This window comes from Emydura macquarii, unplaced genomic scaffold (genome assembly GCF_026122565.2).
Source record: "Emydura macquarii macquarii isolate MOO-44397 ecotype Brisbane River unplaced genomic scaffold, CSIRO-AGI_Emac_v2 contig_1253, whole genome shotgun sequence".
Classification (NCBI taxonomy): Eukaryota; Metazoa; Chordata; order Testudines; family Chelidae; genus Emydura; species Emydura macquarii.
Genome location: NW_027131390.1, coordinates 73,319,818 through 73,341,150, shown reverse-complemented (window position 1 = coordinate 73,341,150; position 21,333 = coordinate 73,319,818). Strand labels below are relative to the sequence as shown.

The following is a 21,333-nucleotide window of genomic DNA, read 5'->3' as shown; positions in this document are numbered from 1 at the left end:
AGAGTGAGCTCCTTACCTGCCCACAGATGTTATCTTTTATATCGTACATGCATTTAGAATGCAAGTTCTTTGGGACACAATCTTAATATTTGACATTCTTAACCAAATTGCAGCATTGTGTACATTTACCACACTTAATCAACTGGGATGAAAATGGTCTATTTTTAGGTCAACCAGTGCATCCCTATCCCATACAGTATATTTTCCAATGTTATGTCCATTCTACACCATAAATCTCCCAAGCAGCATGGATTCCAGCACTTCTCTTGAGAGAATGCAATATACTTCACTGTCAGGAAGTTTTTCCTGATCATCTAACTAAATTTCACCCCATTACTCCAAGTTTTGCCCTTGTAATGGGGTCTACAAATCCATATTGAGCATAGACAGAGGGAGGAGGAGAAAAAGTCTCCAGTTTACAAGCAAGCAGCTTGAATACACCCCCACACAACTGCCAGGACTGCCAATCATGAAGACAGGCACCCAGAGCTGCAACCAGTAGAGGAAACAAGTCCTCCTATAAAGGGAAGAGTAGACAGAAGGAAAAGGAGGCAGAAAGGCCTGGGACAACAAAGGGCACATACCAGGCTGCCTCCAGGAAAGTAATCAAAAGACTGAAGCAGACCGTAAGCCCTAAAACTGAAGGACCGCCAGCCTTAATTAGAGCTGCGGTCCAGGATCCGACCTGACTGAAGACAAGCTAAGGAGGGTCAACCAGAGAGACTGGGGTCATTTGAAAGATCACACCAAGAGGCTGACACCACCCTCCATGTACCAATTTAAATTTTGAATTCTTCTTCCTCCCTAGGGTTTTCACCCTTCAAGTATTTGGATGGAGGATATTTAGCTCAGCCATACATATTTAACTCCTAAACTTTCTTCCAGCTCACAGATTATTATTCTTGCTCAAGCTTTCAATATCCTTCTGATAATAAGGCACCCAGAACTGAACATAATATTTCTGGTATGGTTGCACCCGAATCACACAGAAATTATTACCTCTCTGGTCCATAACACAGCTGGTTGCAGCCTAAAGTAACATTGGCTTCTTCACTCCCATATTACATTGCAAACTGAGGTCTAGTTTACTCCCCATTCTCTCCCGTAAGGCTCTTTCAGCATCACTTCTACCAAGGTTTTCCCTCCAATGAACATCTGTATTTGACATTTCCCACTAATTTATTATTAGACAGTACTTTTCCAGCCTAGATCTTCAGATCCCCTTTTGCACAGCTTAGACTGCAGCACAGGATCAGCGCAATGATAAACTCCTAGGGCTGTCAATTAATTGCACTTAATGCCTGAGATTAACTGAAAACAAAATTAACACGTTAATCTCTTACCTCTGGGCAGGAAGGGAGGCACTGGAATTGGTAGGGCTGAAACTCAAGCCCACAGCTCTGGCAACAGCAGGGGGGCTGAAATCCCAACCTGCAGCTTCAAGTGGGACTGACACAAGAAGCCCCATGCCCTGAGCAGTGCTAAAGCCCCAAGCCCTTTGGGGCTGATGGTGGGGAGTTAATTTTTTTTTTTTTTTTTAAAGTCCAAATGTGGTTGCCAGCACAAATAGAGAATAGGGACCTGGTGAGCTCAGCATCCCTACACCAGCCTCTCCTCCCCGGCTACATGCTTAGTCTCTGAGATAAAATCCACCCTCCCTTGTAAACAAAGGACTCACTCAACTGAAGGGAGTTATGTAATAATAATAACAACATCGGCGCACACAGGGAGTAGAACCTTTTATATCTGTCCCACAAATCTTTCAGATTTGGTCCAGTGGTGCTGCCCCCAAAAGACTGCGGACGCGCACAATTTGTCGGTGGACGGGAAGAAAAAGCAAGCTGCCGCTGAAATGGAAGGAAAGGCACCACGCTCTGCCATCGAAATCCCATTCATCGGGAGATTTCTCGGCGGCAGGTGGTATGTGTCAAGAAATTGAAATGTGGCCTGCCGGCGAAATTGACGTCGATACCCCATACAAAGATTCCCTAATCAAATGTGCTGCACACGCTAATGAATAATAATAATTCTACATTTGTAAGTTCAACTTTCATGATAAAGACATAGCACTACAGTGCTTGTATGAGGTGAGTTGAAATACTATTTATTTTATCTCTTTTACAAACACTTGTAATAAAAATAAAGTGAGCACTGTATGCTTTGTATTGTGTTGTAAAAGAAATCAATATATTTGAAAATATAGAAAGCATCCAAAATATTTAAATAAATGGTATTCTATTATTGTTTACAGGGTGATTAATACTGCAATTAATCACAATTTTTTAAAAATCCCTTGACAGCCCTAATCTCAATCCTTCCCTCTGCACTCAAACAGCCCCACGCAGGATACTATTGAATAACTACCACCTTGCTTGACAAGGGTGTATATTTTGGCCTCTGCAGGTAGTAAACCGTAAATGAGCTTGAGGCAGCGTTACAGAGGCCAGGCTCTCAGCTGCACTAAAAACTTATCCTGCTTCCTGGCCTGCCCTGGGACCTTCCTAGTGATAACCTAAGTGTGAGGCTCCGTCACCCAAAGGCTTTGCTCTGATCCACAGCAGCAGCTGTTGTCCCCGCCCTCCTATTAAGATCATGTCTACATGACAAAGCTTTCAATAGTAAACTTACTGGTTAGGGATGTGATTCCCCCCTTCCCCCGGAACACTTCTATAAAGAGCAAAAGCCCTAATGTAGATGTAGTTATATCAGCATAAAAGTGCTTTTGCTGGTGTAGCTTATTTTGCTCACGGAATTGGAATAAACTACACTGTCAAAGCATTTTTGCCAGTATAAACTGTGGCTATGTCTACACTGCAGCACTAATTCAAATTAGCTTAATTCGAATTACAGAAAGCGATTTATAGAAAGCGCTGCAGACTGTCCACACTACAGTATTTGTGCTGGTTTCTTGCGTCCACACTGGCCAGCCTTAATTCGAATTAGAAAGCAGTGCAATGTGGGAAGCTATCCCACAGTGCAACTAACCATAGAGACTGTTGTGACGAGTGTCATCATCCCAGGATGTAATGCTGCTTCCCACACCCTCTTCCCCCACCCCCAAACAAACAGGTAAAGGATTTTAATGCTGTTTTTTTACTCTCCCATTGCTGCAGGCACATGGAGCCAGCTGAACTATGCTCTCATTTTGACCCTGACAAATACATTGCAGCTTATCCTGGATTACTTTAGAACAGTATGCTGTTTGCCTTTTATGCTTCCCCCACCACCTCCTGTATATTGCTTGCCTTTGATTTTTTCCCTCCACCAAACCAACCCCCCCCCACCTGTATGCTGTTTGTCTTTTATGCTCCCCCTACAACCCTCTGTATATTGCTTGCCTTTGATTTGGATTCTACCGGTGTCTGTAGAATATAAGATAAATAACAACGGAGTCAGTTAGTATATTAATACAGTGATACAAATGTTTCTATTTCACTGATAGAAAGCATGATATAATGTATCCACATGTAGTACTGTGAATAAACTCTTAAGAAAGTATCAATTTCCATGATTGGCCTCTGAAACAACGTAGCAACGAATTTCCTCTCACTGCTGGCATTTAAAACGCATTCACCACGCGGGGAGGGGGGTGGGGGGTGAAATCTTTCAAAGGGACAAACTTTAAATGGCTAAACTTTCAAAGGGACAAACTGCAAAGGGCTTGCTGGGCAGTTAAAAAGCATTCACCACATGGGGAGAGGGGTGGTGAAATCTTTCAAACCCTTAAAGAGACAAACTGAAAAGGGCTTGTTGTGTGTGTGTGTGGGGGGGGGGGGGGGTGTGTGTGTGTGTGTGTGTGTGATCGCAGCTTGGATTTTAAACCCATTCACCACAGGAAATGAAGATTTAAATCTTCCCGGGGCTGCTTTGGGGGAGGGTACTGAAATGGGGCATCATGGGATACAGTCTGGAGGCCAATTAATTCGAATTAAGTCCCATTACGTCCACACTCTCACTAATGTGAATTAACTGATGCATTTCAGGAACTAATCCACTTGCAGAGGTGGTTTTATTAATTCGATTGTAAAGGCTCCTTAACTAGAATTAACAATGTGCAAGTGTAGACGTGGGAATAATTAATTCGAATTAAGGGACTTTAATTCGAATTAAGCCACCAGCGTAGACCAGGCCTGTGTCTACAGTTGGTGGGTGGAGCCAATAAAGTTACACCAGCAAACCTTTTCTAGTGGAGTCCTGGGCTAATATATTTATATGGCCCCCATTGCCACAGATCTGAGCGCCTCACAATCTTTAATATACTTATCCTCAAACAATCTTGTGAGATCATATTTTCCTATTATCTTCATTTTACAGATCAGTAACTGAGGCCAGATCTACATTTGTAAGGCCCTGCTGGTATAGCTATATGGTTACAATGGTATATTGTGTTGAGCTTATACCAGCAAAACGTTGTTTTTGCTCGTGTAGCTCCCTCCCCAATACGCCCCCTCAGACAAAATAAGCTATCCCTGCAAAAGCACAGTTTTATCAGTATAAGTGCAGCTACACTTTGAACTTGTCCTGGCACAACTGTCAGTCACAAATCACACCCCTAACTGGATAGCTACACCATCTAAAGTTTGTAGTGTAGACCTGGCCTCACACTTTTTCTCCCTATTCCAGAGAAGGAGGGGGTGAAACTAACTCACGGATGTTTCACAGATACCTGCTTCTGGCACATGGACTGCTCTTCCCACTTTGACTCAAATATCCACTTCAAGCATTTCAGGGAATGCTACACTAGAAGCCCAAGACTCATGTCTTCTAATACAAATCTAAACATTCAGACTAACAACTTTGTTAACTCAGAGTTAGGAACATGTTTGAGCAACCCAACTAGTGCAATCACTAAACATTCAGGCAATCACCAGGTAAACCCACATTCACATCGATACAACCTCAACTCCTATTGGCTGGTAAGGCACAACACACAAACACACTCAGATGCACAAAAAAAATCCACAATCTGTGTCCGAAAGTCAGAAAATTGATAGACAGGAAAGGAGGGAAAACTATGACAGGGTGCTAGCAAGTCATGAGCGCACGATTAAGGCAATGGAGGAGCAGATGGAGCTGTTAAAGACAATCGTGACACTGCAGACAGTGTTCATGCATACTTGCCCCACCTTGCAGCCACTACAGAACTGCTTTCCATGCACTCCCAAAACTCCCTCCACACATTCCTACCAAATGCTCAGCCCGTCTCGAAACCCCGTTCACTACTCCCTTTCAGACAGCTTTCAGAAGGATAGCAAGATTTACACCCAGCTGTCATAGCTCACGCTGCCCCTCACTGCCTTCTCCCCTCCAGCCTGGTGTTTTGTTTGTGTTGTAAACTGCTTGTTTATTAAAGACAAGCTGTGAGAACAATAAGCACTCTTTATTTCTGTTTTGCACATGGTACTTTCACTGTCACTAATACACAGGTCAAGCTAGATAGCCGTCATACCATGGCAGAGTGCTGTTCACAAAAACCCCTTACTGGTTCTCATTCTCAAAATAGGCCCTCAAAGCCTCCCTGATCCGAATGGTCCCTCATTGTGCCCCTCTAATACCCCTAGCATCTGGATGTTCATATTCAGATGCAAGACGATCCCCCTGTGCGGTCCACTCAGGGGCAAACTTTTCAGCCTTAGCTTCACATAAATTATGGGGCATACAGCAGGTGACTATAACTATGGAAATATTGTCCTCATTTAGGTCTAGCCTGATATCAAGGCATCTTCAGCGAGCATTTAATATGCCAAACACACATTCAACTGTCATACGGCATCTGCTCAGCCTGTTAATGAAGCACTCCTGACTTCTATCCAGGTTGTCCATATAAGCCTTCATGAGCCAAGGCATTATTTAGTAGGCTGGGTCTCCCAGGATCACTATGGGCATCTCAACATCCCCCCACTGGAATCTTTTGGTCTGGAAAGAAAGTCTCTACTTGTAGCTTCCTATACAGGTCAATGTTCCTGAAGATGCGTGCGTCATGCACCTTCCTTGACCAACCTGTGTCGATGTCAGTGAAACAAACACGGTAATCCACGAGCACCTGCAATACCATAAAGAAGTATCCCTTTCTATTGATATATTCCATCGCAAAATGGTCCGGGCCAAAACTGGGATATGCATGCCATTTATTGCCCCGCCACAGTTAAGGAATCCCATCACCATGAAGCCATCCACTATTTCACGAACATTTCCCAGAGTCCCAGTACTTCGTAGCAGAATGCAGTTAATGGCCCTGCACACTTGTGATTACACAACTCCAATGAGGATTTCCCGACTCCAAACTGATTAGTGACTGACCAGTAGCAGTCTGGAGTTGCCAGCTTCCATGTGGTGATTGCCATGCACTTCTCCACCAAGAGGGCAGCTCTCATTCGTGTGTCCTTATGCCGGAGGGCTAGGGTGTGCTCTGGACAGGTGTCCATGAAGCTCTGCAGCCACTGCTCACTATCACGGACTTGTGTAATGATGTGATCCACCACTCAGTGCTTGTTTCACGCATCCAAAAGTGGTGGTGCACCGTGTGCCGATGCTCCATGAATACAAACAGTAATCCAGTGCTGCTTGTTTTCATGGCACATAGCAGGTCAAGCACCTTGGATTCCTGTTTTGATTGTGAGCTCATGATATACTGCACAACCAGCCGCAATGTGTTCAGAACACTGACAGCAACAGTGGAGAGCAGTGCAAGATCCATCCTTTCAGACAGAGATGGCACACACTTAGGAAATGGGGGGGCTGTTGAAAAATGCAGCAAAACACAGCCAGGAATGCAAGGAATGAGGGGAGGGTTGGAAATCAATGCATCATGGGACATTGAGCCCATACCCATGATGCATTGCGATCCTCTCTGTCTTCCCACAACTCCTAGCGGCACAAGGTGATGAATTGCACAGAGGGATAGCTAACCACAGTGCACTGCTCTCACTGTTGATGCTAGAGCACAAAGTGTGGATGCACTTTAATGACACGAGTGCTGTGTGGACGGCACAAGCACTGTAATTACAGCGCTTTTTGATCACCGATATAACTTGCATCAATAAGCCTTTCTAGTGTAGACAAAGCCTAAAAAGCAGCAGAGTGTAAGGACCTACTGCACTGAATTCTGTAACCCCAGCTCTAACATTAACTTAGTACCCTATCTGTAAAACTGAGACATAAATACTTACTTACCTACATATGTATTTCACAGGAGTGGTGTGGTGATTAATACTTGTAAAACACAAACTCACCAGAACACAAACCAAACTCTCCAGGGGCTAAGAGTTCAAGCAACTCCCAAATCCCTGCTTTGATCAGAGTAGTGTTTCTTGAAGACTCTTCTAAATGCTGGCAACTATGCCAAACCCTAGCACAAGCAGGCGGGTTCAACATCTCCTTCATGAAGATCCCCCCACCCCCATCACCCTCTCCTCTCTTTTAATGGAAAATAAAGTTTGGAAATGTCCAAAACGTTCTTCTCACTGACCCTCCCTGAAATTCTCAGATGGAATCTCCACCAGAAACATGCTGATTTTGTTGGAGGGATTCTGTAAATTGTTAATGGATCCTGAGATCACTCTCACAGAACAGGTAACCTATATTGCATCATGTTGCAAATGAAAGATGTCCTGATGGTGATAAACACATTATAGTCCTGTTGGACAAACTCACTTAAGTGGAAATACTGAAAGAAGGAGCAACATCCCCCATTAAAGAGCTCTACATCCCAGGTGCTCACATTAGAGGAAGAACATACTGAATGGGTTTGTCTGCTTTTAAATCTGCTAAAGTAATAAAATCACCAAAAGAGGAAGTGAGTTGCATCACCTTAGTGATTTAAATTAAAAGTTATGTAGTGGCGAGAAATGATTCGTATGGATCCCACTCCTGTACATTAAGCAAAATCTTTGCCATCCTGTTTTCTAGCCTGTTGGATAGCTTTAAATGACTATTAGATGCTAAATTACCCCCCTATAATTACATAGAGTAACAGTGTAACCATTGGCAAATCACTGAAAAGGGACACCATAAATTTGAAATCTAGTTAATTCCAAAAGTAGTTTCAGGTTCTAAACCTTCTTTGTACCCTCCACATTGTCTATGGTTTTAAAACTATATTTTCTATTTTAAATTATTTTCCCCCACGCTGCAGCTGTGTGAAAGTGACTAGATTTCACAGTAACAACTACTAAGAAAACTGACTACACAAAAGCAGCAGTGAAACTAAGGCTGTGGTACAAAGTGGTACTTATATAACTAAAAGGGGTGGTTTCCAACTAAGAAAGTTAAACCAGTGAAAATTCTGTGTGTAAAAAAGCCCTGACAAAATACAAAAGCGTTGTCAATTGCACAAAGTAAACAAGCTGGAAAAGAAAAATACTTTCCCCTCCTCTCTTTTAGCTGTAGTAATTTTATGTTTTATTTGTAGATGTGATCTTTGATGCCACAACAGTCAGTAAAACATTTTCCAAACAGAAGTGTGATTTTTAGATTCAGCATCCCTTTAAAACAACCAAACAAAAACCCTCAGTGCCTCAGTTTTCCCATTTGTAAAATGAGATAAGACCCACACTCTCCTTTATTAAACTCTTTTAAACTTACAGTGAAAAGCAAAGCCTTATTATTACTACTTCATGTTTATTTTCTATGACTGCCAACTATGCTCCTCCTTTCTGTGCATGAGTAACCACATTTTTGACTGGGAAATGTCTATGTCTGAGAAATACAAAACTAACTGCACTATACTGCATGACAACAGAAGACTCAGAAAAAGCTGGAAGATTACAAGGAAAATGAAAGGTAGAGGAATTTCTTAAGTGTTTCACTTGATGGTGTGTTTAAACTAAATCTACTTTAATATATTATAACTGAGATATACACAGCCAATGTTTCATTTTATCTAGTTTGACATGTATGAAAATAATCAATGCAAAAAATAAACAAGGCAGTACTAAGACTGAGGAAAGACAGATTCACCACCAAACAGTCAACCAGGGGCAAACTGTACCAGAAGTGTTTAAATCACACTGAAAATACTCTGGAACCAACACAATCGTTTTTGAATGAGCTCACATTTGCCAGTAAATAGGATTTGTTGTTGGATAGCTTTAAATGACTATTAGATGCTAAATTACCCCCATATAATTACATACGCACCTAACACACTGCTGCAGCTGCAGCTGTCGTTGGTAGGTTCTGCAGAAGTTAGTCAGCTAAAAATAAGTAAAGCCTCCCCTGCCTGTGGGCAGCAGCCTGAGCGCCTCTGAGGCGGAGAGAGCTCAGGGCATCAGCAGCACAGAGTATCCCTCCTTGTACACAGCAGTGGGAGAGACACACACACACCGTGCACAGCGGAGCCTTATGTAAGGCACACACGGGAGCAGGGACGGGCTGACATCCCCTGAACACGCACCCCTGCCAGGCCCCCGCGAACATACAGATTTCAGCAGCTCTCCCAGCGACGGTCTCCCCCGCGGGCGCGGAGTCACCCCAGCCCCGACGCGGGCGCGCACGTGCCGGCTTCGAAGCGCCCCGCCACCGGCCGCTCCCTCCGGCCTCCTCTGCTCGCCGAGGTGCCCTTCGCCGCCTCCGCCTGGCGCACGACTCGGCCGCCGCGCGCTGGGGCTGGTGCCCCGCTCAGCCCCATGGAGCGGGAGGCGAACTGCAGCTCCGGATCCCGCGGGGGGTTCCCACGCGCTGAGGCGGGGCCGGCCCCGGAGAGGAGGCTCCCGAGGCTGAGTGCCCGCCCTACGGAGGGAGGGGGGAGCGCGCGCCGCCGGTTCGCCGCCCACCCCCGGAGCCGCGCGGGCTGAGGGGCGGGAGCCTGGGAGGGGGGAGCCGGCAATCGCTCCCTGCCGGGGCAGGGCGGGGCGTCAAGATGGCGGCGTTCAGCGGGGTCCCACGGGGGGGGACCCCAGCCCCTGGCCAGACGCAGCCGCTTGACTCCCGCCCTCTCTCTCTCTCTCTCTCGCGCGCGCGCGCGCGGAGACTGCTCTGTCGCCCTGCCCCCTTCATGGAGGGGAGGCCCCGGCCTGCCCCTCAGCCGCTGCCTCATGGCGGTAGCGCGCGCGGCAGCTCCTTCCCGGGCTACAGCGCTGCCCCCAGCTCCTCTCAGCTGGCGGTGCGTGGCACAGACACGCTATCTCCCTGCTATCCGTGCTGGGGGAGGGGATGCAGACTTGTCCACTTATCTCCCTAGGAAGGGGCTGCAGAGCTGTCCCCTCATCTTCTAACTAACAGGGGCTATAGATGTGCCCCTAAGTTTCATCAGTCTGGGAACGCATAAGTCTATCGTGCATCCCCACCCTGGCTTCTCTTGGGGAGTGTCGGGGGAGTCACACACATCTGACACCTGCATTTCCTCACTCATGGGGAAAGGGGGAATGTAAACCCGAAGCCAAGTCTTCCACCAGCCAGGGGCAGTGACAGACCTACTGCCTCCAAAATCCTCACTCTAGCCAGGGGAAAGGTGGCCACAGGACCTGCCCCAAGCCTCCCCCCTCATTCCCTGTGACCTTCCAGAGAAGACCTCCTCAAAAAGAGTTAGTCTCCTTATCATTGTTAGGAAGGGAGCTGCTCCCAGCCTTATACCGTGGGAGGAGAGAAGGGGTGGTGGATTCTGTCCCCCCGGCTGAGAGAGACTCCATCTTTGGGGATTAGTTCTCAGCAGTGTTTGGAATCTGGCTTTGTGGCAGCCTGCAAGAGTAAGAGGCTGGGCCTCTCTCTGAGAAACTTGCTACATCACTCCCTTCATATTGTCACAGTTCTGTATGAACCCATCAGCAGGTGAAGCATTGCCCACCATGAACTGGCAGCTCAAGCCCACAAAGCTTTGGCTCTGTAAGCCCCCAGATTCTTAGCACTCAGGCCTGGTCTACACTGGCGACATAGGTCGACGTAAAGTCACTTACGTCGACCTACCTACACCTGTGTCTACACTGGCACCACCGTTAATTCGAATTGTCGCCTCAAAAATTGACTTAATAAGACCACCTCTGCAAGTGGCGTAGCACTAAAATCAAATTTGTTAATTCAATTTAGTGTCAGTGTAGACACAACTTCACTTAAATCGAATTTATTGGCCTCCAGGAGGTATCCCACAATGCCCCGTTTTGACCGCTCTGGATAGTCGCGCTGTGCTGCTCTGTGGTCACGCTACCAGGAAATGTCCCCTCCCCTCAAGCCCCAGGAAGATTTGAATTTTCATTTCCTGTGCTGCCAGCATGGAGAGAGCTTTGTCACTGTTCTCCGCATGGCTACTGCAAAGCCCAAATGCACTCCAGCATGAAGTCAACCAGAGGTTTTAGATCTCATGGGGCTGTGGGGCGAGGAGTCCATGTTGGCTCAGCTCAGACCCAGCAAAAGGAATCTGGACATTTATGGGATGAAATCCCAGGGCATGCTGGAGAAGGGACACAAGAGGGACACTCAGCAGTGCCATCTGAAGATCAAGAAGCTGCGTCAGTCATATCAAAAAGTCAGGGAAGCTAACAGCCATTCTGGCTCCTCGCTCAAAACATGCCGCTTCTATGATGAGGTGCATGCAATTCCCGGTGGCGATCCCACCATGGTGCTGCCCCGCAGCATCGTTACCTCCACTAGGTCACAGTCCATGGACAATGATGAGGACTCCATGGACAAGGAGGAGGAGGAGGCTGAGGAGAGCAGGGTGCATGAGAATGTGCTGTCCGTTCTCCCTGAAAGTCAGGCCATATTCCTGACCCCAGAGCAGTCCAGCAACACACAGGACAGCATTAATGATCCTGGGGAAGGCACATCTGGTGAGTTTTTTCTTCTTCTTAGCAGTTCTGTCCTTTTACATTGGGTGGGGCAGGGCATGAAGGGGATTTCAGGCATTTTGGTGACTGTACTGGGGGGTTACCCAGGGAACAGTTTATTTATGTGATGAGAAATGCTACGTTTATCATCAGTTGTGATCTCACGGAAACTTTCATGTATATAATCTGTTATCCTTTGCAAAACTTTTCAGGGGAGGGCTGCCTTGTTCCTCCCTCCACTGGAGGATACTTTGCTGCAATCAAGGGAGCCTGCATCATGACAGAACACTGCTGGTACCCTGCTGCATCCAGAAAATCTTTGTTTTAAGCAGAGACCCCCCATCCACAGTTCTTCTCTGTGAGGATTTAAAATACCAGCAGAGACTCTCCCCCCCACCAACTGCCTGCAGTGCCTCTCTGTAAGGGCACACCGCGCATGTTTAAAATACCTGCAGAGACTCCCCCCACCCCACACTCTCCACCGTTCCTCTCTGTAAGGGTTTAAAATACCAGCAGAGACTCCCCCACCACCACCACCACGCTGTCCTCAGATCCTCTCTGTAAGGGCACAGCCAGCAGACCCTTCTGGGATGTCAGGAATGGAATGAGGCTCTGTATTTGCCCTGTGCACTGCATGGGGATTATTGTCTGCATTGTTGCAGTTGTATCATTTTCTTCACTCTGCTAACTGTGGCTACCTTGTTGTTTTTTTTCATTCCGTAGACACCTTGGCCTTGGCCCCGCCCTCAAGAAATGCTGCGGAAAGACTATCGCAGATTAGAAAGAGGGGAAAAAAACCCAAGAGATGACATGTTTTGCGAGCTCAAGAACACCTCAGTGGCCACAGAGACAGAGCAAAGAGCATGGCAGCTCACCTTGTCCCAGAATATGGACATGGACAGGGAGACTTGCAGAGAAATGATGGAGCATGATCGCAGTCCACGCAGGAGATGCTGCGAGTCATGCAGGACCAGGCAGATATGCTGCAGAGGCTTGCGGAGCTTCAGGATGAGCGGAGGAAGGATAAAGTCACGCTGCAGCCCCTCCATAATGCTCCTCGACCGAGAGCTTTGATGCCCACCCCCTTCCCTGCCGCCAGCCGGTCTCTGAGGAGACTGGCCAGGCTGCAGTACATGCTCACCTCCACCCTGGTGAAGGTGAGCAGAACGCAGCGGCGGCCACGCCAACAACTGGCCAGCAAGCTACCACCCTACCTGCTGAGACAGTGAATGAACACGCCCCCACTTCCCCCATGACTTGAATGTTCATAAATAAAGTTAAGCATCACTTCAACACATTTCTTTATTAAATCATATCTTATTCTGGAAGGATTTGGTGGGTACAGATATCGATTGGGGGTGGGGGTGGTTTCACCAAAGGCAAACAACATACAGGAACAGAAATCAGTCCTGCATCTCATTGCAGAACCTGGTTTTCAAAGCTTCCCTAATGCAAAGCGCTACGCAGTTAGCTCTCAGCATAGTGCTGGCATCTGGCTTCTCATAATTGGCGACCAGTCTTTCTGCCTCCACAGCCCAACCCTGGGGGAACCTCTCACCCTTCGCTTCAGACACATTATGAAGAACACAGCAAGCACGTATCACAGAAGGGAGGTTCTTCTCAGTCATGTCTAGCCTAGTGAGGAGACTCCTCCATCTACCCTTTAAACACCCAAAGGCACATTCTACAACCATTCTGCAACTGGTTAACCTCTTATTAAAACATTCCTTGTCGCTGTCAAGGTGACCCATGTACGGCTTCATTAGCCAAGGGAGCACGGGGTAAGCAGGATCCCCCAGGATCACTATGGGCATTTCTACACCCCCAATTTGAATTTTTTGTTCTGGAAAAAAAGTGCCTGCCTGAATATTAGCGAACAGCCCCGAATCACAAAATATGCGCACATCATGCATCTTCCCAGACCACCCCACATAGATGTCGGTGAAACGACCCCTGTGATCCACAAGCCCTTGCAGGACCATGGAAGAGTACCCCTTGTGGTTTATGTACTCAGTTGCTAGGTGGGCAGGTGCTAAGATAGGGATGTGCATCCCATCAATGGCCCGCCCGCAGTTTGGGAACCCCATCATGGCAAACCCCTCCACTATGTCCTGCACATTTCCCAAAGTCACTATCCTTCATAGAAGTAGTCTATTGATGGCCCTGCGTACTTGAATCACGGCAGTGCCTACTATAGATTTACTGACTCTGAATTGATTCCCAACCGAGCAGTAACAGTCTGGGGTTGCCAGCTTCCACAGAGCGATGGCGACTCCTCTCCACCGTCAGAGCTTGTCTCAAGCGAGTATTCGCGCGCTTCAGGGACGGGGCCAGCTCTGAGCACAGTTCCAGGAAAGTTGCTTTTTGCATATGAAAGTTTTGCAGCCACTGATCATCATCCCACAGCTACATGACAATGCGGTCCCACAAGTCTGCGCTTGTTTCCCTGCACCAGAACCAGTGCTCCATGGAATGCAGATGATTCGTTACAGCCTGCAGCAACTGGGAATTGTTCTGCTCGATGGCTTGTAGCAGGGCAGCCTCAGTGGCATCGCTGTTGTGTGTGCTTCGGCTTCTTGCTCTACTTTGAAAATACTTGATGATAAGCTGTGATGTAGTTGTCACGCTCACACTAATAGTGCAGAGTTGAGCTGGCTCCATGTCTCTGCAGCAATGGTGAGCACAAGGAGTAAAAAAACGGTGTGAAAATACTTTTCTTGTTTGTTTTGGGGAGGGAAGAAGAGAGGGGGAAGCAGCGTTGCATCATGGGACGATGACACTCGTCCCAACAGCCTCCGCGGCTAGTTGCACTGTAGGATAGCTACCCACATTGCACTGCTTTGCAATTCAAATTAAGAGTGCTCAGTGTAAATGCAGGAGATCTGCGCAAACAGCGTAGTGTATACACGCTGCTGCGACTTCTAAAAATCGGCTGCTGAAAGTCGACAATGTATGTCGACTTTACTTGGCAGTGTAGACATGGCTTTAAGTCTCAGGGGCTGTGAGCCTAGAGAATCCGGGTATAAGGTCTTGGATAGCCCCAGTGGATGCCTAAGATCTCAGATACTAGGAGTCTGAAGCTTTATAGCTAGGGCATTATCAGTAGGGCATAGAGGTGGAAACTTTTAAAATTAATTTGCACTTTGTTTCTTTTCTAGGTAAACTAGAACTAAAACTATAGAAATTAAACATTACCCAGGTAAGCACTTTGCTCCCCAATAACAGAGAAATGAGCCTATTAGCATAGTGCAATGGGGGGCAGGGAATGATAGTTTTCTATATTTATTGTAACTGAATAGCTAAATTACTAGAACATAGGCAGGGTTTCTAAACTGTGCTTATATATAACCTGCCACTGCTGGCTTTCAATTAACTATGTCCCACAGGAAAACTTAAGTTGGGTGTTTGGAATCAATAGTCATGATAATCTTGCTGGTGGAAGGGGGAAATCAGGCTTTGAGTTGCCTCTGCTTAACCTACTATCAACAGAAGGAGAAATCAGGTCATGACTTATCTGTTTTCCAGCAGTCTTGCTGGTGGGTGAGCAGGAAGGAACTAAATCATATGTTGCTTCTGCTCTAAGCTCACTGCTAGCTGAAGGGGGACAACTGTAAAATGCCTTCTTTGTATACTTTCTCTTTCAATCACAGTGTAGAACCTTTAACAGCTCAAAGCCCAAAGCAGCTTGTTTTCCTTGTTCTGAAGTATGTGCCTGCAATATTTGAAGTACACAGATCTGTGCCAATAGACCTCTTAATTGAGACAGTCGAACGTTCATTGACGCCCCATTTTGAAAATAAACTATTTTAAAAAACCTGGGGACTTAACCAAACAACTTTTAAACTAGCTAAGCCAGAAAGGAAAACAAAAAAGTCTGAGAACTAACACTTGCAAAGGAAAAAGAATGGACACATGATAGACAATTTAAAAAGAACCTTTATTTTTTTGTCAAACATTCTTTCTCCAAAGTAGATTCAGGGGTATAAGAGCCAACACTGACTCATCAAATCCACATGGGAGGTTGAAGGGAACAAATAGGAAGTTATATTTTAAGAAGGTGGGGGGGAAGGGGGAAATGGAAAACAACATGAATAGGATACTAAAGGCAAGGATAGTGAAAAGATTTACATAAAAAGAAAAACCCTTAACCAAAACAGAAGGGGGCATTACAAGAACAAAATGTTTGGAAAAGGGATTGCAGGAGACTTTAAAGGGGCACGGTGTAATCTTTCCCAAGCCACCAGTGGCTACTGTAAGGAATGGTCAGTGTGAGATGTTACTTCTTAAGCATGGTAATCAGATGTACACCCCATCCAGGAAAGTGCTCCTATCCTGATTCTTACACGTCTGTTTTTGGAGTATTGTGGGGAACATTATTAAGGGAGGAATGGCAGTAGAAGAGAAAACATTGATAGTAATATCACTTCAACTTTTCTATTTTAAAAGTACAGTAAGAGGTCACACATTGCTAATACCCCTTGTGTATGAACTACAGCAAAACAAATAACATAAGTTGACTTATAACACCTTTCTTCGTGACGAGACTAAAACACTTTAAACTATAAGTGGTATAGGGACAAATATGCCCTTTGTGGAGCTGTGCATTTTTTGTTTAGTTTCTTGATGACCACTCTGGGGGATCAGAAGCACTGTTTGTGACTCGTCAAGGAGTCTAGCTTCAGTGTTTCTCCCAGAATTAGTGGGTATCCACTCCCCTTTTTGGAGCCTGCCTTGACCTTGGTATTTTCAGGTGGGCTACCCTAGGCATGGATGGGTCACACGTGTCAATTTCATTCTCTCCTTTTTCTAGACTAGTTCTATGTGCATAATCATCATGGGGGAAGGAAAAAATATAAAGGGGGAGAAAAAATGGAAGGAAGATAAAAAATGGAGAGACAGGGCAACACAAAAGAGAAGCTAAGGAGAGAATAAGCTGGGAAGGGATGCTCACAAATAGGAAAAAAAGAGTGGGAAGGGAGTACCCCCTCCCCACCTCCCCAAGTGAGTTAGCTACACTAGTGGAACATTGTTTAAGGACCAAACTCAAACCCATGCTTCCTAGCCCAGGAAGGCTTTTTCTAGGCTAGGACTTGGAAGATGTTAGCTAACCCATGTTAACAACCTCATGTAGACAAGGCCACATGTCTTTAACATATTAAATTAGTTCTTTAACTCAACTAATTGAAGAATACAAGTAAGAAAAATAACCTCACGGTCCTCAGTACAATACTAATGAAATACCGTACAGACGATAATTACATCACTGATGTCAACAATCTAGTAGAAAGTACTATGGAACACAGAATATTGTTACCCCTTTTTTACTTGAGCAATTAGACAAAATTCAGGGTCTAGTGGGTTGTTTCAATTAGGTGAAGTTGATTTGGAATCAGATGTTTTTTTGATGCAATCCTCTTTCTTTACAAAGTCCTGCTTCCCTGAATTCAGCAGGCAAATAGTTTCTTTACTCACAGTTCTATGTGCTATTCCAGTCAGCACTTAGCCCAAAATCTCTCTGGGCTTTTCTCAGGGCCACATTCTTAGTGCTTGTTCTGGCTGTCCTTGGCTTTCTGTTTCTTCTGTCAGTTACTCTGATTTTTTTCTCTCACACACACACAGTTTCACCAATTGATGCCCACGTCAGTACGTTTATTGTATCAGTCCCCAGGGGAACTCACATAAGACAACTTTTTATTACAGAAAGGGGAGACAGCAATTAGCGGAGAGACTGATCTAGATTTGATTCTGACAAATAGGGAATAATTGGTTGAGAATTTGAAGGTGGAAGGCAGCTTTAGTGAAAGTGCTCATGCAATCATTAAGTCCATCATCATGACTTGATCATATTTATAATGTGCAAACAGAATAGAGTCCAGATCAGTAATATATATATTTGTTTTTTTAAGAGTACAACATTCACAGAGGTGAGAACAATTGTGAGCCATATCAGCTGTGAGGAAAAATTTAATCAGTGAACTGGAAATGATCACTGGGAATTGTTTAAGAACAGTTTACTAGATGCCAAAAAGTCCACAATCAATCAGGGAAAACAGATCTGGTTTAGAGGAGAAGTAAAATAGCAGCTATAAAAATTTATATATAATAAAAACAAATGGAAGCAAGGGGAAGGCTGATAGTAATGAATATAAGCCAGAAGCTATGAACTGTAGAAAATTGATAAGGGAAGCAAAGGGAAACAAGGAGAAATCTATGGTCAGTAGAGTTAAGGGCAGTGAGAGTTTAAATATATTATGAACAAAAGGATTCCTAATAATGGTTTTGGTCCATTACTGGATGAAAATGATTGAATCATCAATAATAATACAGAAGAGTTCAATAAATATTTGTTTTATATTTGGGGGAAAAAACAGATGTCATATCATATGATGTGATGGCACTCTTTCCCTTCCACTAAATGGATATTTGGGAGGATATTAAAGAGCAGCTACAAAACAAACATTTTTAAAATCAGTGGGTACAGATAACAGGCACCCAAGAGTTTTAAAATACCTGGCCGAGGAGCTTGCTGGACCATTAATGTTGATTTTCAATAAGTCTTGGAACACTGGGGAAGTTCTAGAAGATGGAAGAAAGCTAATGTTGTGCCAATATTTAAGAAGGGTAAAGGAGATCACCTGGGTTACCATAGGCTTGTCAGTCTCACATTAATCCCACGTAAAAATAATGGAGTAGTTGATACAAGGCTTAAGAATTAAAAAAGGCTAATATAATTTATTACAATCAACATGGGTTTATGGAAAATAGATGCTGTCAAACTAACTTTATATCTTTTTTGATGAGCTTACATGTTTGGTTGATAAAGATAGTGGTGTTGATGTAATAGACTTCTGTAAGGTATTTGATTTCATAACAACAATTTGATTGAAAACTAGAATGATATACAATCATCATGGAACACATTAAGTGGTTTAAAATCTGGCTAACTGATATCTCAAAATGCGATCATCATTGAATGGGTGTGTTTCTAGTGGGTTCCCACAGGGATCTGTTCTTGGCCCTACATTTTCATCAATGACTTAGAAGAAAATTTTTTTTAAAGTCCACTGATAAAGCTTTAGGATGACATAAAAATGGGGGAGTGGTAAATAATGAAGAAGACAGGTCACTATTGGAATTGTTACAGATATTTAGAGGGTACTGCCAGATATTAATTTAACCATAAATTCCTTGATTAAATCCATTGGCCAAGCAATATTTATACAAGTACTCTAAACATGTTTAAAAGCCTAAATAATAAGCAGTTACTACATCCATACAACCAACTACATTTAAAAGTAGTGATCAAATACTTACAAAAGAAAAACCCTGGGGTGCTAAGACCCATGCTGGCTGGCTCCAGTTTGGTCAGCCAGGTACTACTGATGATGATGATGAACTTTCTAAAAGTTCACCCTTTTCTACACCTTAACAAACAAGTGGTGTCATTGTCAACTGTTAACTTTAGCAGTTTAGGGCTAGACCCTGTTCTTAGGCCTGGTGTAGACAAGATTTCTGACAAGATTTCCAAGGCTTTTAAAAAAAAAAAAAAAAAAAAGTAAGTGTTTACCATACTTATTCCTAGCTGCTGACAAACATTTCTTCAGCTGAAATGTGTATTCCTAAGTACAGCTTCAAGGTAACATTGATATGCTAAAAAGTCACTATAGGTTCAATAGTCACAACCCTTCTTTATTGTTCAGACTAGTCAGAACCATCCATGATAATTAGAGGCCCCCTTCTCTTCTCACCCACATTCTGAGCTCCCCATTTTTACAACTTATCCCGCCGGTTACATTTTTTTCTAATGTTTAAGCATATTGTTTCCAAGGCCTTCCCATGATGATTAAAATCCCTTTAATTACCTATCTAATCCCATGGTCACTGTGACACCGAGGCCCATTGGTGTTAGGCCCATTGGTGTTTCACTGCTCTGTGTCAGCAACTCCTATCAAGCCTGACAAACTCACTACACCTCACACATTGCTGTCATGATATCTCATACAACATTCTTTATAGACGGATATCAAATGAAAGCTGGTGATTTACTGGTCATTAATATCATTGTGAAAATGTATTACACTATGAGGAATTATGGATACTTACCAATATTTTGCATTGTCTGTTACCTGATCAACTGGGATCTGATATTAGGGCATTCAGGAATTGACACGATACTCATTCGATAATGACAGAAAGGCTTTAATTACTATACTTATAAAATTAGCCCTCAAACCAAAGTCCAGTATATATATATATACACACACACACACACACACATATATATTGGGTGAGAAAGCAATTTTCCTCACCAATGCAGGCAAGAGTTCAATTCTTGACAGCTTCTCTGAGAGTTTGAATCCGTAGTCCCAGAAGGAAGCTGGATGAAATGACAGTTCTGTGTCTGGAATGATTGCTCAGTCTTGAAGTGCTCTTGCCAGTGGAATTGCTTCCTTCTTTATACTCTTAAATTCAGTGTTTTCATAGCATCTTTGGTAGTTACATGAGAGAACAAAGGAAGTATGAACAAAAACAGGGGAAAGACCTACATGTTTTTACTCAGTTCAGAAGGTCTTAGCCACCTGGATTTTGTTTAGTCAACAATCCAGCACTTGTTTGTTACAAAATTCCACCCTGTCCTAAAAAAGAGGTTGGGGTTTGCTGAAATGACAGTTGAGCAGTACCTGTGGTGGCACACATCAGAAGAGAAGATCATAAGGACCCTTGAAAGATATGGAGCCACTGAGGTATAGATGAGTTACTTACAGAAGAGAATTTCACTAGGGAGACTGGTCAGTCAAGAGGGGCCATTAATCATAGGAAAAGCAGTTATCCTGTTGAAATATCAGACATGCTTAAAGGGGGGGGGGGAAAGCACGTGATGCAATAAGAAGCAATCACTTCTTTTCAAAAAGAATTTCCAGCCACCATCAAACTTTTGCAATATGCATCTTATTAGTAATATTTGATAGCTTAATTTTATAAATAAGACCAGCCTTGCTCGAATTTCATAGTCTACAAGTCTATAACCAAACTAAGGGAGAAACAGGTTTTCTTCCAGTCAAGAGGGAGTATAGTTATCTCCCTGTCTCTAATTCAGTGATGTCAGTGACAGTGAGCATTGGAGGTAAACAGGAGAAACAAATTAATGTGAGGATGTGAAATCAGCATGGGAAGACACTGGAGTCTTAACCCCAGGGTTCATCCTGACTCTCATAACAGAGACAAACTTGGGGGAATATAAGGGGAAACAAAAAAACATTTTGGTTATCCATCACTTAGGGGACAAAGAGGCAAGTGTTCTTTGTATCTTTGCATGATGGATCCCCTGACGTGGGTGGTTGATAGACTTTTAAATAAGAAGCTTATAAAATAAGCTAAGGCTTTTAGTCTGTTAAGTCTTAGTCACTTAGAAGCAGGTATCAGTTTGTTTTATTTGTAACTATTTCTGTCTATTATCTTTGCTTAGTATCATTTGAATCTCTGTTCTTTGTTAATAAACTTATGCTTGGTTTCAATACAATCTCATCCCAAAGTAATGTGTTAAAACAAAGTGTGAATCCTCAGCTGAGCCAAC

The 21,333-nt window shown here is 44.2% G+C and overlaps 1 protein-coding gene across 5 annotated transcripts in view; it reads right to left on the bottom strand.

Annotated features, from left to right (window-relative positions):
- The window catches only part of GPR155 (G protein-coupled receptor 155), a 46,746-nt gene extending 36,260 nt beyond the window's left edge, over nucleotides 1–10,486 (bottom strand). For 3 of the 5 annotated variants that reach the window (XM_067549218.1, XM_067549222.1, XM_067549221.1), the window contains exon 1: nucleotides 9,420–10,486. The gene's annotated coding sequence lies outside the window, so the exon portion shown is untranslated. Of the gene's footprint in view, nucleotides 1–9,138 lie in introns of all 5 variants that reach the window. The other 2 variants (XM_067549220.1, XM_067549219.1) reach the window with 2 other exon arrangements.
- Between the last annotated feature and the right edge of the window lie 10,847 nt (nucleotides 10,487–21,333).